At 33.8% G+C, this 19,932-nt stretch overlaps 1 long non-coding RNA gene across 7 annotated transcripts in view; it reads right to left on the bottom strand.

The window, feature by feature from the left end:
• Positions 1 to 3,398: 3,398 nt before the first annotated feature.
• LOC143234324 (uncharacterized) overlaps positions 3,399 to 19,932 on the bottom strand; it is a 37,212-nt gene continuing 20,678 nt past the window's right edge. For 5 of the 7 annotated variants that reach the window (XR_013018608.1, XR_013018604.1, XR_013018606.1 and 2 more), the window contains exons 2-3: positions 14,370 to 14,469; positions 3,399 to 3,863 (exon numbers count right to left, since the gene is read on the bottom strand). This is a non-coding gene — a long non-coding RNA (uncharacterized LOC143234324). Of the gene's footprint in view, positions 3,864 to 11,321; positions 11,460 to 14,369; positions 14,470 to 19,932 lie in introns of those variants that run through there. The other 2 variants (XR_013018605.1, XR_013018610.1) reach the window with 1 other exon arrangement.

The following is a 19,932-nucleotide window of genomic DNA, read 5'->3' as shown; positions in this document are numbered from 1 at the left end:
TTCTAAGATAGGGATATTCCTTAGAAATATGGATCATCTTGGCGTAAGGATCTCCAAAAAGAGACCTGCAATAAGTCTTACCCCAGCCATAGCAAGCAAAATGTGACACTTTGTAATAGGTGAAAATATATGAATAGGAATGCCAGTGAAGAACTGTTCTTGTGCTCAAGACATCAGTATGCAAACTATAAATGAAAAAATATTTTCATTTGACAACTGAATGTAGGTTCACCATAAAAAGGCTTTAGTCAGCAGCTGAAGAATGATACAAGTATTCATGCTATTTTATACAAATGCATAAACAATACCTATGGATTTCTGTAAGATTGGACTGTTGAAACATTTGCTGGGAAACTGCCATATTTGTACACTAGATGGATTATGGACACCCTGCAGGGATCAGTGGTATGCTTTGAACATGATGGCCTTAAAATGGCACCTTTTGCAATGGAAAATGTGTTGTGATGGTCTTTCATAAAGGTACACAGTTGCCAGATAGATCATTACCAGATGTGGTAATCTAAACTATGATAACATCGTAAGGCTACAAAGTCATTTTAATTAACATGTTCAACATCTGTATTATTACCTGAAGTTTCTGGAGTATTTATAATGTTAACTTTCACTATTTGTGGCTTTTGAAACATTTCTATTACATACCATACTCATTCATACATTCTAGAAAAATCTGACTGTTATTCATTATATTCACTTATACCTGCGAGAAAAGTTTCCATTACAAATTATTTTCATGCTTAGTTGTTAAAGACAGGTTATAAGTTATCTTCATTCATAATTTTCTGGGAAAGAGTCACTAATGTAATTTTTTTTTGAAGTTCTGTAAAGATGTTACTTTTGTAATTTAATATTATTCAACATCTTTGGAACATACTTATTATTTCTATGTTATTATTATTCATATTCTCTGAAAATATGTTACTGTTATTCATAGTTTCTGGAAATGCATTGCTATTATAACTAAATTTTTCTAGAAAGGTGTATGAATTATTATAAATTGTTGTCATGAAATAATTTTGTTTTTGTCGCATTATTTGAGAAACATGACTGGGAAGACCTTGGTCATCATAGTATATGAAAAAAATATTATAATACTTTTTGAGAATTCACCATTGAATATTAAATAAAAAAACTTACATGTGCTCGCATTGTGGAGACTCAAGATTTGAAAGTCGTTGCCAAGAGAATTTTTTCAGTAATAGTTAACACTCAGATTTTCAATTCTTTGTAAGCAATAAAATAAATATAAAAACAGGAATTAGAAAACATCTATATTTGCTTTGTATAATTTATTTTCTGTTAAAAAATTATATTGTGAAATACTGTTAAAATCAAAATCATTGATCTAGCTAAAGTACTTTCCTCCCTCTGTTATTTCAAAATGTCCAACAGGCTTATTATCATTACTATATATCAGTTTATATGAAAAATTTCTTTTCTTTGTGGGCCCTGGCATGGCCAGGTGGTTAAGGCACTCAACTTGTAATCTGAGGATCGCTGGTTAGAATCCTCATCACATCAAACATGCTTGCCATTTCAGCCATGGGGGTGTTATAGTGTGATGGTCAATCCTACTATTTGTTGGTAAAAGAGTAGCCCAAGAGTTGGTGATGGGTGGTGATGATTAGCTGCTTTCCCTCTAGTCTTACACTGCTAAATTAGGGATGGCTTGTGCAGATAGCCCTCTAGTAGCTTTGTGGGAAATCAAAACAAACAAACCACCAATAAAGAGACTATTTGTGCAAAAAGAAAGCGTAGAGGAATTTATTTACTTTCAAAGAAACACTACAGCTACGTGAAGAACGAATTACAAACAGCATACATTTATTGATTAATTATAATTAAAAATCAATTGGGGCCACACACAATGTTCATCAAAATAACTTGTTTACAGACTGGGTCCTTTTGATAAATGAAATAAAATACTCTTTATTTCTATTACTATAATGGTAATGTTTGTGTTGATATAGTTTATATACAGTCATGTGAAAAGTTAGGACACCCTATGAAAGCCTGTGTATTTTTGTAACATTTTTGGGTATATAGGTATTTAATCTCAATTTTAACAATACTGAGAGATAATAGGAATATAACTAAACTATTAAAACTGAAGAAAAGACTTTTAAGATCTTCTGTAAATGTAATTCTACAAAAATGCATATTCTAACTGAGGAAAAAGTTAGGACACCCCCACATTTATTCCCACTTAAAATGGCTCAACTCACACACAGGTGTATTACACCAGGTGCACTTGATTAGAAGATCTTTGCTCAGCATTTTGAATGAGGCTTGCCCTATTTAAACCTCAGCCATTTCACTGTCCAGAAAATAGTCAACAAGTGGAGGGCTTTCAAAACAACTGCCAACATGCCCAGGTCTGGTCGTCCAAGCTAGTTCACTCCAAGAGCAGACCGCAAGATGCTAAAAGAGGTCTCCAAACACCCTAACATGTCATCACGGGACATACAGCAGGCTCTGGTTACTGTTGATGTGAAAGTGCATACCTCTACAATCAGAAAGAGACTGCACAAGTTTAACTTGCATGGGAGGTGTGCAAGGAGGAAACCTTTGCTCTCTAAGAGAAACATCAAGGCCAGACTGAAGTTTGCCAGAGAGAATGTAGACAAAGACTAGGACTTCTGGAACAATGTTCTTTGGACAGATGAGTCCAAAGTTGAATTATTTGGACACCATAACAGAGGACGTTTGGCATGAACCAAATACAACATTCCAGGAAAAGAACCTCATACCAACTGTGAAGCATGGAGGTGGAAGTGTCATGGTTTGGGGCTGCTTTGCTGCAGCAGGACCTGGACAGCTCACAATCATAGAATCCACCATGATATTTACTGTGTATCAGAGGGTGTTTGAGGAACATGTGAGTCCATCTGTAAGAAAATTAAAGCTGAAGCAAAACTGGACCCTGCAACAGACCCTGCAATACGACAATGACCCAAAATATATCAGTAAATCCACCAAGGACTGGCTGAAAACTAAGAAATGGAGAGTTCTGAAATGGCTGAGTCAAAGCCCAGATCTTAATCCCATTGAGATGCTGTGGGGTGACTTGAAACGGGCTGTACATGCAAGAAACCCCTCAAACATCTCACAGCTGACAGAATTTTGCATTGAGGAGTGGGAGAAACTTTCTTCAGACTGATGTCAGAGACTGGTAGATGGCTACAAGAAGCATCTCACTGCAGTTATTTCAACCAAAGGAGGTAACACTAGCTATTAGGGTGTGGGGTGTCCTAAATTTTTCCTCAGTCAGAATATGCATTTTTGTAGCATTACATTTACACAAGATCTTGAAAAGTCTTTTCTTCAGTTTTAATTGTTTAGTTATATTTCTATAATCTCTCAGTATTGTTGAAATTGAGATTAAATATCTATATATCCAAAAAGTTACAAAAATATACAGGCTTTCATAGGGTGTCCTAACTTTTTCATAGGACTGTATATATGTGTGATGTGGCCCCGTCTTATCTTCCACCGATAGCTCCTTAAACCACTGATATAATTACTGCTCAACTTGTGCATAAAGTTTAAAAAACGGTCTTTTACTACTAGTAGTAAACAACCCCATAACACCAAGTTTGTATTTTTTTTCTTTGATTGGATACTCAACGCTTCGCTTTACAGCTTCGTCAGGAACCGTAATTGTCGGTACAAAGCTCCAGATTTAAGATTTTTCACCTTGGAGGATGAATAACTCTTCTGGAAGAGGTTGACGTTTGAACTGGGGCATCGAAGCCAAATAGATGACCATGAAAGCCAAACATAATAGTACGACACCCAGTAGGTTTCCTACTAGTGCTAGACTTGGAAGTGTGTTGTACGTCGAACTAATAAAATAAATAAATAATTAACAGCCATTATATATACATACATATATACACACACACGTTTTCATTATTATACACAAATGTATAATACACATAAATAATAGCCGTAGTATTTATATGAAACAAGATATGATAAACTAAAATCTTTATTATTATTAATTTAAGACAAATAAAAATTATCTTAAAAAGACCAATCTATACAAGATGTAGAAACTTTTCGTTCACCGTTTCCATCATTGATGCGTGTGTAAATATATATTTATATCAAGTGTATCAGCAACACAGCTACTAACATGAGTATATTTGTCGACGTTATTGGGAAGTTAACAGTTTTAAACACATTGTTAAATGGTTTAGTTGGTGGCTTATGTCTATTTTTCTCAACTTGTTACACGAAGCGAAACTATGTAAACATTATAATGAAAAAGGTGAAAAAGATGTAATTCTTAAATGTCCTACTAATTACTTTCCTTCGCTGAAGCTGTTTCTAGATAAACTCGAGCACTAAATTAGCACGAGATGTCCAGAGCGCATGTGCTCGAATATTTGCGTCACTACAGCATGGACAACGGGTGTGCTTTATAGCACATGTCCAGTGAGTTTGTTTCAGCTACAAGGTGAACAACAGATGCGCCATAGCACACATGCAGGGAGTGTGTTGTAACTACGACATGAACAATAGATACATCAGAGCACACGTGCAGGGAGTGTGTTGTAACTACGACATGAACAATAGATACATCAGAGCACACGTGCAGGGAGTGTGTTGTAACTACGACATGAACAATAGATACATCAGAGCACACATGCAGGGTGCAGGGAGTGTGTTGTAATTACGACATGAACAATAGATACATCAGAGCACACGAGCAGGGAGTGTGTTGTAACTACGACATGAACAATAGATACATCAGAGCACACGTGCAGGGAGTGTGTTGTAACTACGACATGAACAATAGATACATCAGAGCACACGTGCAGGGAGTGTGTTGTAACTACGACATGAACAATAGATACATCAGAGCACACGTGCAGGGAGTGTGTTGTAACTACGACATGAACAATAGATACATCAGAGAACACGTGCAGGGAGTGTGTTGTAACTACGACATGAACAATAGATACATCAGAGCACACAAGCAGGGAGTGTGTTGTAACTACGACATGAACAATAGATACATCAGAGCACACAAGCAGGGAGTGTGTTGTAACTACGACATGAACAATAGATACATCAGAGCACACGTGCAGGGAGTGTGTTGTAACTACGACATGAACAATAGATACATCAGAGCACACATGCAGGGAGTGTGTTGTAACTACGACATGAACAATAGATACATCAGAGCACACGTGCAGGGAGTTTGTTGTAACTACGACATGAACAATAGATACATCAGAGCACACGTGCAGGGAGTTTGTTGTAATTACGACATGAACAATAGATACATCAGAGCACACATGCAGGGAGTTTGTTGTAACTACGACATGAACAATAGATACATCAGAGCACACAAGCAGGGAGTTTGTTGTAACTACGACATGAACTATAGATACATCAGAGCACACATGCAGGGAGTGTGTTGTAACTACAACACGAACAATAGATACATCAGAGCACACATGCAGGGAGTGTGTTGTAACTACGACACGAACAATAGATACATCAGAGCACACATGCAGGGAGTGTGTTGTAACTACAACACGAACAATAGATACATCAGAGCACACATGCAGGGAGTGTGTTGTAACTACGACACGAACAATAGATACATCAGAGCACACGTGCAGGGAGTTTGTTGTAACTACGACATGAACAATAGATACATCAGAGCACACGTGCAGGGAGTGTGTTGTAACTACGACATGAACAATAGATACATCAGAGCACACGTGCAGGGAGTGTGTTGTAACTACGACATGAACAATAGATACATCAGAGAACACGTGCAGGGAGTGTGTTGTAACTACGACATGAACAATAGATACATCAGAGCACACGTGCAGGGAGTGTGTTGTAACTACGACATGAACAATAGATACATCAGAGCACTCATGCAGGAACTTTCATCTAAAAACACGAACAACAGACATATTTTAGCAGAGCTAGTGAATGAGATTTCGTGTTACTTCGACAGGTTTAAATACGTTACAAACTAATAACGAAATTTGATGGCTCTTTGAACCATTATTACGTTACCAAGAAAAATAAAATTCAAACCAATTATTCAAAATAATGTTATGTACTCTTCCCTATAGAAAGGAGTTACATAGATGTAAGATATCTGTATTGAGAAAGTAAAGCCTGAGAAATATATCACAGAAACAAAGACCTTTTATTTCATAAAATAAAACTGAATCAAACTAAAATACGTCAAAATTAAATTTAAATTGAGGTGTTTATTTATACCTTATTCGATACTTGTCCACAGTCAAAGTGAGTATATATCATACAAATTATCGATAGAAATAAGAGTCGGTGCTGGGAGAGATGGACCTATTTAAAATTATATAATCTAGTTTTTGTTTTCACATCACATAATCTGCTCCTTTGGATTCTTATAATACTGTATATGATTTTTTTTTTACTCATGATTCTTCAGTTACTAGTAAGATTGGGAAAATAAATAGGATCTCGTGAAATTTCTCACATATAACAAAAAACTAAAACGAACATTGTAAATTAATAACGTTCTCTTGATCTCAACCACTTTAATGTACTATTAATTATATTTATATAATTCATAGTTTCATTGAAGTATCTCATTTAAAATTATCATATTTTTAAAACAAATCTTGAAAGGAATCCATTCGGGAATATTTTCGTTGTTTAGCGAAGATAAAAGTGAATATTGTGAAACATTTCATTTCTTGATTAATGAAAACTTTTCAACAAGAAGGAAACAAAATCGACTTTAAATTAATTTGTTCTGGAACTGCAGTATATAATTTTATTGCATTTTATTTGCTCCCCGCTGGTACAGCGGAAAGTCTCCGGATTTATAACGCTAAAATTAGGGGTTCGATTCCCCATGTTTGCTCAGCAGCTAGCCTTATGTGGCTTTGCTATAAGAAAACACATTTTATTTAAACAGAAGAAGGTAAAAGCTTACAATTTAATTAGTACAAAAGCATCTAATTTATTAGCTAAAGTTGGGAAGTTTTTCACTCAATTAGTAATTTTAGGATCTTAAAGTTCTACATATGTTTTCTGATTTTTTAAATTATTTGTATGTCATTTCGATGGTTGTTGCGAGGTTAAACGTTGTACTAATAAACAAATATTTCAGAAACATACTGTAATATTGTGATTTATTCAAATACTAGACTATTTTAATATTGTTCTTGCTTCGCGCGATCAGAAGTTCAGAAAACACGTTTTTATTTACTTTCATAAACTGCAACTTTCTAATTTCCAAATCATCAAATCCCATTAAAAATATTTAAATTACTTATTTCTCCGAAAGGTGGCTGAACCTTCCTGTAGTGGTCACCCGTTTTAAACCATTCACACCACTGTACAGCAGTGTGATGTCTATCAGTAAACAGTAAAATAACATCCCTTAAGGGATGCTTAACGTTGCAATTTATATTGTCTTAACGTCAGCAAAACGTGCGCATGCAATGGATCGTGAGAAGAATTATGCTTTATGTAGGCTGCAACATAGCATGACAAAGACACTACAATAGGAAGAAATAAAAGTATTTGTTACTCTAAATTTTCGTTTTATTTCCTCTTGAAACAGAATGCTTTCGGGGACCCTGCGGAAATACATATAGTATTTAGAAAATGATTTTACAAGGAAGAAAACATTTTTTGTGTGTTTTCTTAGAGCAAAGCCACATCTAGCTATCTGCTGAGCCCACCTAGGGGAATCGAACCTCTGATTATAGCGTAAAATCTGTAGACTTGCCGCTGTACTAGCGGGGTGGGCATATTTGTCTATATTATAGATATTATGTTTATTGTTTTTTATTAATCTCAAAGCTACACAATTGGACAACAATGTGTTGATTGCTGTGAGTACTGAAACCCGTTATTCAGCGTTATAGGTCCACAGACTTGTTGTTGGACTAGCTGGTAGTATAGTTGGTGAGGCGGGCTTTATATGTCTCATTTATCTTACTATAGTGAATGTATGTATCGATCGATCTGACCAAAATAATAAATCCGATATAGCGCCATCTGTTGAATGGAACTACAAACAAATGTCCATAAAATATTTCACACTACCAGTACTCATGAAAATAACTACTGTAAGTGCAACAACCATTTCTTTAACAAGAGAAATACATAAAAGGACTCTCCTCACAACAATAACACAACTTTCACCGGAACTGAACGTGAAAGTTTGATTATATCTTTATTATTGCAATTTATTCTTTAAAAAAATAATTTTTAATAAAGGGTGGCACTTTTAATGTATAAAAACATTGCAGTTTATGTCACCACTATTCCCGTGCAGTACTTCCCAAAAATTATTTTTTAATGATTATTTTCTAATTTTTTTGTCAATGAGATATAAACACCACAATTAATAATCACGAGCACAAACGGCCGTCCGCAGACGATAGTTCTGTTAGTAATAGTTTATCGCATGCGCACAATCAACGTTTTGTTTCTTGTTTCAGACGTCTGTAGAAATATGAATGAATACATACAATATATGGTTAAATTTAATTTTTAAAATTATAAAAACTGAATACAAATGTGATTTGAAACAACAGCGGAAATAAAAGTCACATATTGCAAAAACCGTCCTTAAACAAAATATTGGAGATAATTTTAATAAAATGCTGCGTTTTCAAGCCAGTCTTGAGACCATTAAAGTAACATAATTACGTTACTTTTGATAAATATAAATGCATATATCATTTGCTAAATTTCTCAAAAGATTTGAAAAATAAACATATTTAGGCGTAACAATAAAAAGAGTGGAGACAGATATAAACTATTATAAACAATACTTACAAACCAATAAAAAGTTTCTCATTTATTCCAACCACACACGTAAGCACGTCCATCAAAAATATTCCTAAGCCAAAGAAAGTATGAAACGCTAGTTACTTTAAACGCCATTTTTTAACATCCCACTGAAGAAAAACACCAGTCCACAAATATACTGTAAAAAATAAAATAAACGTGAGATTTTCTTTTGTAGCTTACTTACTTTCATGTTTTTGATAAATTATTTCTAAATTATTATATTAATTTTAACATTATTGACAGGTTGCTTCTAAATTATAATATTAATTTTTACCTTATTGACAAGTTAATTCCAAACTATAAAAATTTATCGCGTTGGTGTGCATCTTTTGAACTATTCTGCTAAAAATTTAACATTTCTGATAAGTTACTTTTTTAAAAAGTATTTTATGAAATATATACAATATCTGACAAGATAATTTTAAGCTAATCTATAAATCTGGATATTTCAAGCAAGTAATTTTTAAATTACAAAATTAAACTTTTTACAAGGTGCTTTAGTCTATTTTCTAATTATAAATGTTTCTAATGAGTTACTTTTTAACTATTGTATAAAACTGTTTTTTGACGGCATGGTTGAAACGAATTTTGCAAACTTAACACTTCTAATGAATTTTTTCTTGCGATATATTAGAAGTTTTAATGGGTTCTGGCACGGCCTGATGGTTCGGGCGCTTGAATCGTCCTATGCGGCTATTGGCAACCTAGGTGTGAATTTTCTTTGATGTACTTCAGTTGAAATCCCCGTGTTTTCTAGTTAGAACAGTCTCGTGTAATTATTTTCTTACTTCCCCGGTGTTTCCTAGTTACAACTTTTCTATGTACTCCAGTAAGAACTTTTCCAAATACACCTTTTAAATATTTTCTCTGTACTCCAGCCATGGCGCATAATGTGTTTTCACAAGTTGGCTCACTTACATACTCATGGCAGATAATGTGGCTCCACAGGTTAGTTAACCAGGACCGTAGTAGCTAATTAACACAATTACAATGATTAATGTAATTCTATAAATATTGTTTGATTGGAGTATAACTGCACAGTGTAAGATACTTTCAGACAAACTGTTTAGGAAACGCTTCTATAAGAGGTGATAAAACTAAATAATACATGTTTATAATAAGATTTTAATGGATAATAACATCGTTTGTAAAGGTCAGTGAGGTTGTATCATGTTTTACATGTTTAGTCATATTAGATATATTACTGCATCTCCATTAAATGGGTAGTATAGATAATTACATTGGATAACGTAAACATTTTTAACCGCCAAACGACAGCAGTAGTAAGTTGCTTCATCAAAACAGTAAAACCAGCAAATTTTCCAGTAAGAAGCTTTAAAGAAGAAACAGAATCAGTGGTTGTTTTTTTTGTTTTTGGAATAAAAGAACTAGTGTCGTGTATAAACATACTATATATATTTTACCTCCCAATATAAACACAGAAACTTTCAAAATCTGTTAAGCTGTTTTACGCCATATTGGTCAGAAATGGTGTTAAATTCCTTTCACTTTTGTTCCCAATTGTACAATGCCATTTACATAGAGTAGCACTTTTGTTTTCTGGCGTAAATATATCTGTAAGATCGCCTATTATATGTGATATTATATTAGATAGGCATCTTTTCCACCGGTGGTCAGGTGGCCTCTGGATACAATGGTCACTCTTATTTCATTGATGAATGACTAGTCACGTGAATGTGAGCGCTAGTTCCTCTGGTTAAGTGTGGCATTAACAACTTAAAGAGCTAACCGTACGCTGCTAAAGTGAGAACTATCGAGTCTGGAGTACAATATAAAGAAATATAATTTCTAACTAGAGACAACAGATTTAGGGGTCCCCTGCTGGTACAGCGGTAAGTCTACGGATTTACAACGCTAAGATCAGGGTCTCGATTCTCCTCGGTGGACTCAGCAGATAGCCCAATGTGGCTTTGTTATAAGAAAACACACACATGCAGATTTAGAGTATCTATATAACAAATACTAAAGTAAAAATTTAACTGTACACGTGTGTTTAGTTTTACAAATAAATCGTTATTCTGGACCAAATATCTTTTTGGATTTCCCATCATGAAGAAGATCTTTCTTGTTGCTCTGAGTGAAATCAATCTTACCTGAAAGTACCGTATCAGCAAAAGCTAGACTAAAATATTTAGTATTAACAATATAAACACCAAACCTTGTAACACATTGTTCAGAGTAGTAGTCTGATCAATGTATCTTGCAATAAGTAATATTCTATTGTAGTGGAAAAAAATATTATATTATGTGGTTTAATAGGAACTATATCGATGCTAGTACAGTTGCCTCTTGGTCAGGGGGTAAGTGTACTTAACGATATACAAGATTTGTGTTAAAATAGTATAGTTTTATAACGAATTCTTTTAAATCAGTTACTAACCTGCAAAATGTAAAGTATAACAGCGAGTAACCCTAACCAGCTATGAAGAGAGAAGAGGTTGGAGATGGGTTTGGCTGGAAGGTTATGAGAGTCAAACACACTTTTTAGGCCCACAATAACACGAACAAAGCCAACGTGTGTAACATAACATGTATAATCTTAATAGTTGTCTTCTTTTTCTTTGGAAACGCTCGAAAAACAAGAACAGCTGTGGAAAAAATAAGAGAGAAAAACTATTTATTTATTTTGACACATGAAGCCATGTAGGTAAAAGAGGCATTTACTTGAGTTTAAACTACAATTAAGAATTGTCTACGATGCTAACAACGCCCTAGTAGACTATCTACAAACTAATATGAGAGTGTATGTACCAGACAATTAAAAACTAAATGGATGTGTGCCAAAGAATTAAAAACTAACAAATGTGTACCAAACAATTACAAACTAACAAATGTGCACCATACAATTAAAAACTGAATGAATCTGTGCCAAACAATTAAAAACTAAATGGATATGTACCAGACAATTAAAAACTAACAAATGTGCACCATACAATTAAAAACTAAGTGGATGTGTACCAAACAATTAAAAACTGAATGGATGTGTGCCAAAGAATTAAAAACTAACAAATGTGTACCAAACAATTAAAAACTAACAAATGTGCACCATACAATTAAAAACTGAATGAATCTGTGCCAAACAATTAAAAACTAAATGGATATGTACCAGACAATTAAAAACTAACAAATGTGCACCATACAATTAAAAACTAAGTGGATGTGTACCAAACAATTAAAAAACTGAATGGATGAATGTGCCAAAGAATTAAAAACTAACAAATGTGTACCAAACAATTACAAACTAACAAATGTGCACCATACAATTAAAAACTGAATGAATCTGTGCCAAACAATTAAAAACTAAATGGATGTGTGCCAAAGAATTAAAAACTAACAAATGTGTACCAAACAATTACAAACTAACAAATGTGCACCATACAATTAAAAACTAAGTTGATGTATTCCAAACAATTTAAAATTAAATGGAATGGGCAACAAACAACTAAACACAAAGTGGATGTGTACCAAATAATTAGAAATTAAGTGGGCGTGTACCAAACAGTTAAAGACTTTTTGTTTTCTTAGTTATCATTGAACTAGGTCCAGTGATTGCCAATGCTAAAACAACAGGATTCACTTTGGTTCTGGAGCACTAGCACTCAATGACATCAGGTTAATCCTTATTTGGTATATAAGAGCATAAATACAGCAGTATTAATATAGATTACACTGGTAACAACAGAAATTGATCAACACATTCGAAGCACGTGATACGTTATGTGATGCTTTAGCAGCTGAGCTTGATCAACACGTTCAAGGCACGTGATATGTTGTGTGATGCTTCAACATCTGAGCTTGAGCAACACATTTGAGCCACGTGTTAAGTTGTGTGATGCTTCAGCATCTGAGCTTGTTCAACACGTTCGAGGCACGTGATAAGTTGTGTGATGCTTCAACAACGAAGCCTTATCAACATGTTTACAGTTATACCCTTCCTGGGTATCTGTCTTCGATGGACTGGGTGTAAAACCAACACTGGAGTTATCCAATGTTACCCACAAACTTGACCACAGCTTTCACAAAACTGTTGAGTGGCCAAGATAAATGGATAACAACACTTTTACATAACTTCAATATGTTTTCTTTACGACAGTAATTACCTTGATGGAACTAATGATGCAAGAAAACAGCTTTTATAAAGGTTAGACGCCAACTAGAGACCATCCCAACCTACAGAACCTAACATTACTCAATATTTGTAAGGAAGTACGTATCCAGAGGCTAGCTGTTGGGGTCAGGATATGTTTCTTGGACAAAGAATACCTAGTATGAATGACTGGAGATGTCAGAAGACCAAAGATAGTTGGGAAATATTCTGGGTAGCATTGTCTGAAGCAACCAAGACCTGAAGACGACAGACTCTCTAAACGTTGTCCTCTTCTGTTTCTACAATTTTTTCAATTGAACTCATGGGTATTCTGCCAATACAATCTACCAAACACTCCCAACCAAACGTTATCATGAACTGGTTCATTGTATTTGCTCTAAAATCTGGTCCATAAAAAGATTCAGATGAACAGGAACTACACGGCCTCACGCACATCTTCAAGAGCAATTCTCAGTGATTTACATATGATTTAGAAACAGCCGAGCAATTATTTAGTGTATTATTAATGTGAAATACATTTGGTCTATAAGCCTGTATAGATAATTGTATCAATACAGCAGGGAAATGTACCCAGCTTTACCACGTATACAGATAATATTTCTATCATATATTGTAAACAAATCTGTAGGTTAAACCTCGTTTTAGAGAAAAAAAATAAAGATAGTATTATGTTCAACTGAAACATTAAACATAGAACTAACCGAATAATCATGTTTAAAGTACAATAACAGTTAAACTCCTATTAAATTTGAAAAATGTTCATGTTCATAGCGATACGTATAAAGAATTGACAGTCAAGCTTTCATTTATAAATTTATTTTTAAACCGGACAATTAAAAAATATCTACATTGAAGGAGTTTCTTCACTCACGTCCCAGACCATGTATGTAAATTAAAGTAATAATAGATAAAATATATGACCTTTTGTCACAAACCCTCAAAGCATTATACAAAGTAAGCAGAAAATGTAAAGAAGTGTCAATTTTTGCCACCAGGGAAAGACTCCGAAAATGAAAAACTTTAATTCGTCCTAAAACTTAAATGTGTTAGCTTATAAGCTTTTACTGATTTTTTTTCTTGCATAATTCTTAACAGTTAAGTATTAGGTGCTTGATTATTAACAATAAGTCTGGTGAACGCCACATATTCTAATAGTTTTAAACCAATGAAAACAAATTACTTCCACAACTCCCCTTCACCTGTGTTTTTACGCGTCACAAAGTTTACCCTTAGCAGACAACTCACCATTTCCATAAAGGAAAACCAAGCCAATAATCATGAGAACTGGATGTAGATTAAACTCCAACTCTGGGTCAGTTTGCCAAGCAAAGCCCCCCATGTACTAATCAGTCCATGCCAATGACAAAACAATAGAAACTATCCCAAATACCTCGACAGCTGCAATTCCTAGCTTTAAAATTACAGTGCGTGAAACATTCTCTTCTTCAGAGTCCATGTCCTTCTTTCGGAGAATAAGCTCACAATTGTGTCTGGAATAATAAAATATATGAATTGTTAATTTACACGAACTTTGTTTTGAAATTATACTAATTAAAACTTTATAGAGTCATAATGTAATGCAAATAATTGCAAAACTTAACGATAAGCGGATAAAAGAATCGAGGTAAGCTTATTCAAAGGAGTATCCTTACATATGTTAGCGTAGCTCTCTTATCATTGAAACAGCCAACTCTTATTGCGATAATGTTAACAGCCAAAGTAATGAACGTGGCTACACTGTTTCCTTTCAGTATGGATAATTACAACCTATTAGCTGACATACACTCGCTTAACACAGTAGAAAAGGTAAGCGACCACGTGAACGACATAGAGTGGTCAGATTCAAATAACAATCCATCTATGTCAGTTGAGTAGTTACTTCCAGCACGCCTTAAGTGTGCGTGCCAGGATTGATGAAAATCAATTCAGCGTTTAGACAAACCTCAAATTACACCCGAAAACAGTTTCAAAATCAATCGATCTATTAGTTATGTGCACGTTTTACACATTCTGTTATAAGAAAGCACAACTATTTCGTCAGATTCAGAACGTACCAATACTTTGACGGTTTGTTCACATGCTGTTTAGTTGATGGTTTTAATTTTGGTTATTGTTTCCGTGGAGCAAAATAGTAATAATGAGATATGAAGAAAACACAGTTTCTTCATTTCTAGAAAATCGCACCACATAGAGGACAACTGTGGTACTTCATTTTGTTGTATCTAAGCCTTATTACGTATTATAATTTACCTCGGACGAGCTTCCAATTTATTATGTTACGTATTACAATTTGAAATAGCCTGAAACTGAGTTAACTTGTGATTTAAACTTGGAAGTTAATTAAATATCCTCATCTACCAAATTTATGCTGTTTGCCAACAAGATTGATACACACAGTTTTCTCTATTAATACAAACAATGATTTATATACAAAAGTTTTACATATTTACAAACAATATCGAGTCTTCTATCCGATCTGGAACTTCCTTGATATCTTATCGAAGGTTCACTATAAGCGAATTAATTCTGAGTCGATATCAGTACAATTCACTTAAAGCTAAAGTTACACAAAGTCTACATAGAAATATTAACGCCCGAAGTTAATCTAAAGTTTAACGGCTTGAAATGTTCGAAATCTATAAATGTTCCTGGTCATATATTTGTAGTCTCCCAATTAATAAGCGTTTATCGGAGTTATAGCTTCTGTGGATTGTCGTGTACTAACTTTAACAAACCAACAATACATATACTGTCTCTTAGCGCGTCTGCTTATAAACGTTAAGCGAGATTCTCGAAATTTCAGTTGACAACAAAACTGTCAGTCACTTGTATTTATATACACATATAGCACATGATTGATTCTTACAATCGACTATCTTCTATATCTTTAGTGGATAGGTGGGAAATTTCGCAATATAAATTTAAAGGTACAGGTTGTAAGCATTTCTAAATATATATTTAACTAAAACAAACGTCGATATTAAAATAAATGTGTAACAGTAAATCTATCACAGCCTACAGATGTAAGTTTGTGGGTACATCACAAAAGTTTAAACATCATAAAAGTTGTTTTGCTTTTAATAAGGAATTCTACATAATTCAGCGACGCAAATTTCAAAAATAGTAATTTATTCTTTATTAAGTAAGGATTGTTTTACAAATCGGGAAGGGAAACATATTTAGATTAAATTTACAACAATTTTACGACAAATATAAAAGTACACTTTTGAGTCATATACTCAACCTATTGTTTTCACAGAGGCGAAGAAATAATATTAAAGTATATATATATATCAAAGTACATGAACAAATATATAATATCCAGAAATGACACGTCATGTGACCCGTTAACCGTTTATATACTAGCGGTTTTTTTCTCGTATGTTCCAGAACGATTGTTAACACTTTCACGCCACAACTGGTATAGATAAATCTATAGGAGTGGTTTACAACATTTTAAGCATAGCAAAATGTGACCCGATTTCAATAAAATTATTTATTTATGTACAAGTACATATGACGTTTTGTGAAAAATCTTTGCGTGATGAATAAAAATGGATATCATTTTCAAATTCAGCGTAAGGGAATTAGTGAAGAACATATAAAAAGTTGAAGACAATAAAACCATCGCAGGCCTGCATAATCAGACAACTGAACAGGTTTGTTGTTGGTTAAGCTGGCAAAAATAACCAAACTAAGTTAACAACTTGGTCGTTAATGGTTAAACTGATAGATATAACTTAACTAAGTTTACAGGTTGTTATTGGTCAAGTTGGTAGATTTATTTAATCTAAGTTTAGAAGTTTATTTGTGGTTAAGGTGTCAGGTTTAAATAAACTAAGTTTCCACGTTTGTTAACGATTAAATTAGCCTTAGGGGTTTGTTATTGATTAACTTGGGAAATACAGTTAAACTAGGTTTATAAACTGGAGATTTATTATAAGTTAAGTTGAAAAAAGCAACCAAATCTATACTTTGTAACTGTTACTTTAACCAACCAGAATCCTGTAAACTAAGCCTAGTTATAATTATCAATTTAACTAATTCGATTTTAATGCTTAGTTACTTTTTGTTTGAAGTTAAGCACAAAGCCACACAATGGGCTACATGTGTTCTACCAACCACGGGTATCGAAACCCGATTTGTAACGTTGTAAGTCCGCAGACATACCGCTCTGCCACAGGGGGCTAATACTTAGCTACACTTTACAATATTAACAAAAAGAAAGACTAAAAATTTACAATATAAAATACTAACTACAAAAACCAGCTTCATTTTTTTAAAATTCGCAAATTATTTAATTACACCACAATATTGTCACTTCAACCATTACTATACTCTTCTGATTTTTAGATAGAATCCATGTAAGGTAATAAAATATTCTCTATCTTTCCTTGTTATAACATTAAACGTAGTTTCCTATTCCTATGAGCACGAAGACAACTCGTTATTTTCACAAGTACTTATTTGCTGAATGACTTCAAACCTGATAAACTTGCGGTTATGTAACTATCGTCTCAGCCAATAAGGAGTTTTCTTGCTAAACCAAGGTTAAAGATATTTTATTTTATGATTTGAAATTTGGCCTTCCAAGGAACATGCCAAAAAATAAATGAATTTTTGTTGTTGTTAAAATCAGTCTTGAAAGATTTCTGTAATTAATTGACTCGATCTTTGTATTATTAATTCATTGGTTCGTGACCCTGGGTAATATAAAGTTTTATAAAATAGTCTATCTTAACAAATATATTTCGCATAAATGATTTATACAATTAACTGGAATCTCATTTTTTGTAATAACTGATTTTCGGACAGCTAAGGAGTGTACATTCCTGATCCTAAATACTTGAAACAAGTTATAAAATCATATGTTCGAACTATCTTTACATTGGTTGTGTTTGTTGTTGATTTAAATAGAAAAATCATTTGATTGGCTATAATCAGGCGATTGTACTTCTAAAAGCAGAAAAGTTTTTTATTAAATCTTTGTTACTTTCTCTTGGTGGTGTTCCCCGCTAGTACAGCGGTATGTCTCCGGATTTACAACGCTAAAAGCAGGCGTTCGATTCCCCGCGGTGGGCTGGGCAGATAGCCCTTTGTGGCTTTGCTATAACACACACACTCTTGGTCGTACGAGTATTTTGGCAGTTTCGTGGATCACAACGTCAGAGTTGTTAAAACATAATATTTTGTTTTCTTATGGTACCTTATTAGTTAAGGCACTCGACTCGTTATCTGAGGGTCGCGGGTTCAAATCCCCGTCACACCAAACATGCTCGCCATTTCAGCCGGTAATGTGACGGTCAATTCCACTGTTTGTTGGTAAAAGAGTAGTCCAAGAGTTAACGGTGGGTGGTGATGACTAGCTGCCTTTCCTCTAGTTTTACACTGCAAAATTAGGGACGGCTAGCGTAGATAGCCCTCGAGTAGCTTAGCGTGAAATTCTAAACAAACCAAAACCCTTGTTTTTAAGAAAATACAGTAAAATTTGATAAACTAATTTTATTAGCGGAAAAACGGGAAAAGAAAATTTTATATTCCGTAAAAAAAAAAATAGTTTGTTATTAATATTTATTGTACATTTCATATTTTATTAGTATACTTGCAACAAGTGGTGGGCACGGGGTTTATTCCACTTTTGTCCATTAGACATAACGACTTTCTTTAGCTAGTATATTTTAAAATCACCTTCAAATTTAATTTCACGTAAAATATATCAAAATGACCATAAATAGTTTTACTTTGTAAAATATATTAGAAATTCATTATTAAGAATAATAATATGCAAAATTATTACTCTAAATTGTGTGGTTAACTATAATAAATTTAGCTACGAATATGCCTAATCTGAAAAAATTGTTTAGCAGAAATAATTTTAGGTTAGTAATAAATAGAACATCCAATGTTTAGCAATAATAAAAAGCGTTGACAGATTAAAATTAATTAAAAAACACGTCAGGTTTTCTTACCATAAATAGTTTGTGGGAAAGCAGAACGTAATATGACACTTCTGTATAATAATAAAAAATAAAAACCAAAAACTCAACAGCACCAAATCAGGTGTCTTTCTGAAAAATGTTGTGTCCCCTAGGTTTGTATCCAGTTACATAACCGGTAAAGAAGCTCGTCAACCTTTTTAGCTTACTGAAAACGGTTGTTATTATGTAGAAAAAACGAAAAATGAAAAAAGTTGGAATTGTTTAATAGTGCCATCTATTGTAATTAATGAATACTAAATATTTCTACTTATTGAAAAATACAGTTGAAAACATGTTGTTGTTATTTTGGTCTTTTTTACACTTCTTATAAAAAGAGAAGTTGTGAGCTCCCCCCTTTATTATATTAGAATATTCCAAGATCTGACGGTTGGTGTTGTTGGCTAGTTACCCTCTCTCTGATCAGTAGTTCAAAATTATGTACAGCTTTCAGTTGTGGTCACTGTATGGAAATAACAGTCAATCCTATTTATCTCACATAGCCAAACAAAGCCTCTGTGGCGGAGGGTGCTGTTAGCTACTCTCTGTCTAGTTAATAGTTCAAAATAAGGCAACTCTCACTTTCAGTTGTGGTCACTGTATGCAAATGAGAGTCAATCCTGTTCATTTCACACAACCAAGCAAAGCCTCTGTGGCGGAGGGTGCTGTTAGCTACTCTCTGTCTAGTTAATAGTTCAAAATAAGGCAACTCTCACTTTCAGTTGTGGTCACTGTATGAAAATGACAGTCAATCCTGTTCATTTCACACAACCAAGCAAAACCTATGTGGCGGAGGGTGCTGTTAGCTACTCTCTGTCTAGTTAATAATTCAAAATAAGGCAACTCTCACTTTCATTTATGGTCACTGTATGCAAATGAGAGTCAATCCTGTTCATTTCACACAACCAAGCAAAGCCTCTGTGGCGGAGGGTGCTGTTAGCTACTCTCTGTCTAGTCAGTAGTTTAAAATAATGCACA

The sequence above is a fragment of the Tachypleus tridentatus genome, chromosome 12 (genome assembly GCF_004210375.1).
Source record: "Tachypleus tridentatus isolate NWPU-2018 chromosome 12, ASM421037v1, whole genome shotgun sequence".
Taxonomy (NCBI): domain Eukaryota; kingdom Metazoa; phylum Arthropoda; class Merostomata; order Xiphosura; family Limulidae; genus Tachypleus; species Tachypleus tridentatus.
The sequence above is the reverse complement of the archived record's forward strand: the minus strand, read 5'-3'. Positions and strand labels throughout refer to the sequence as shown.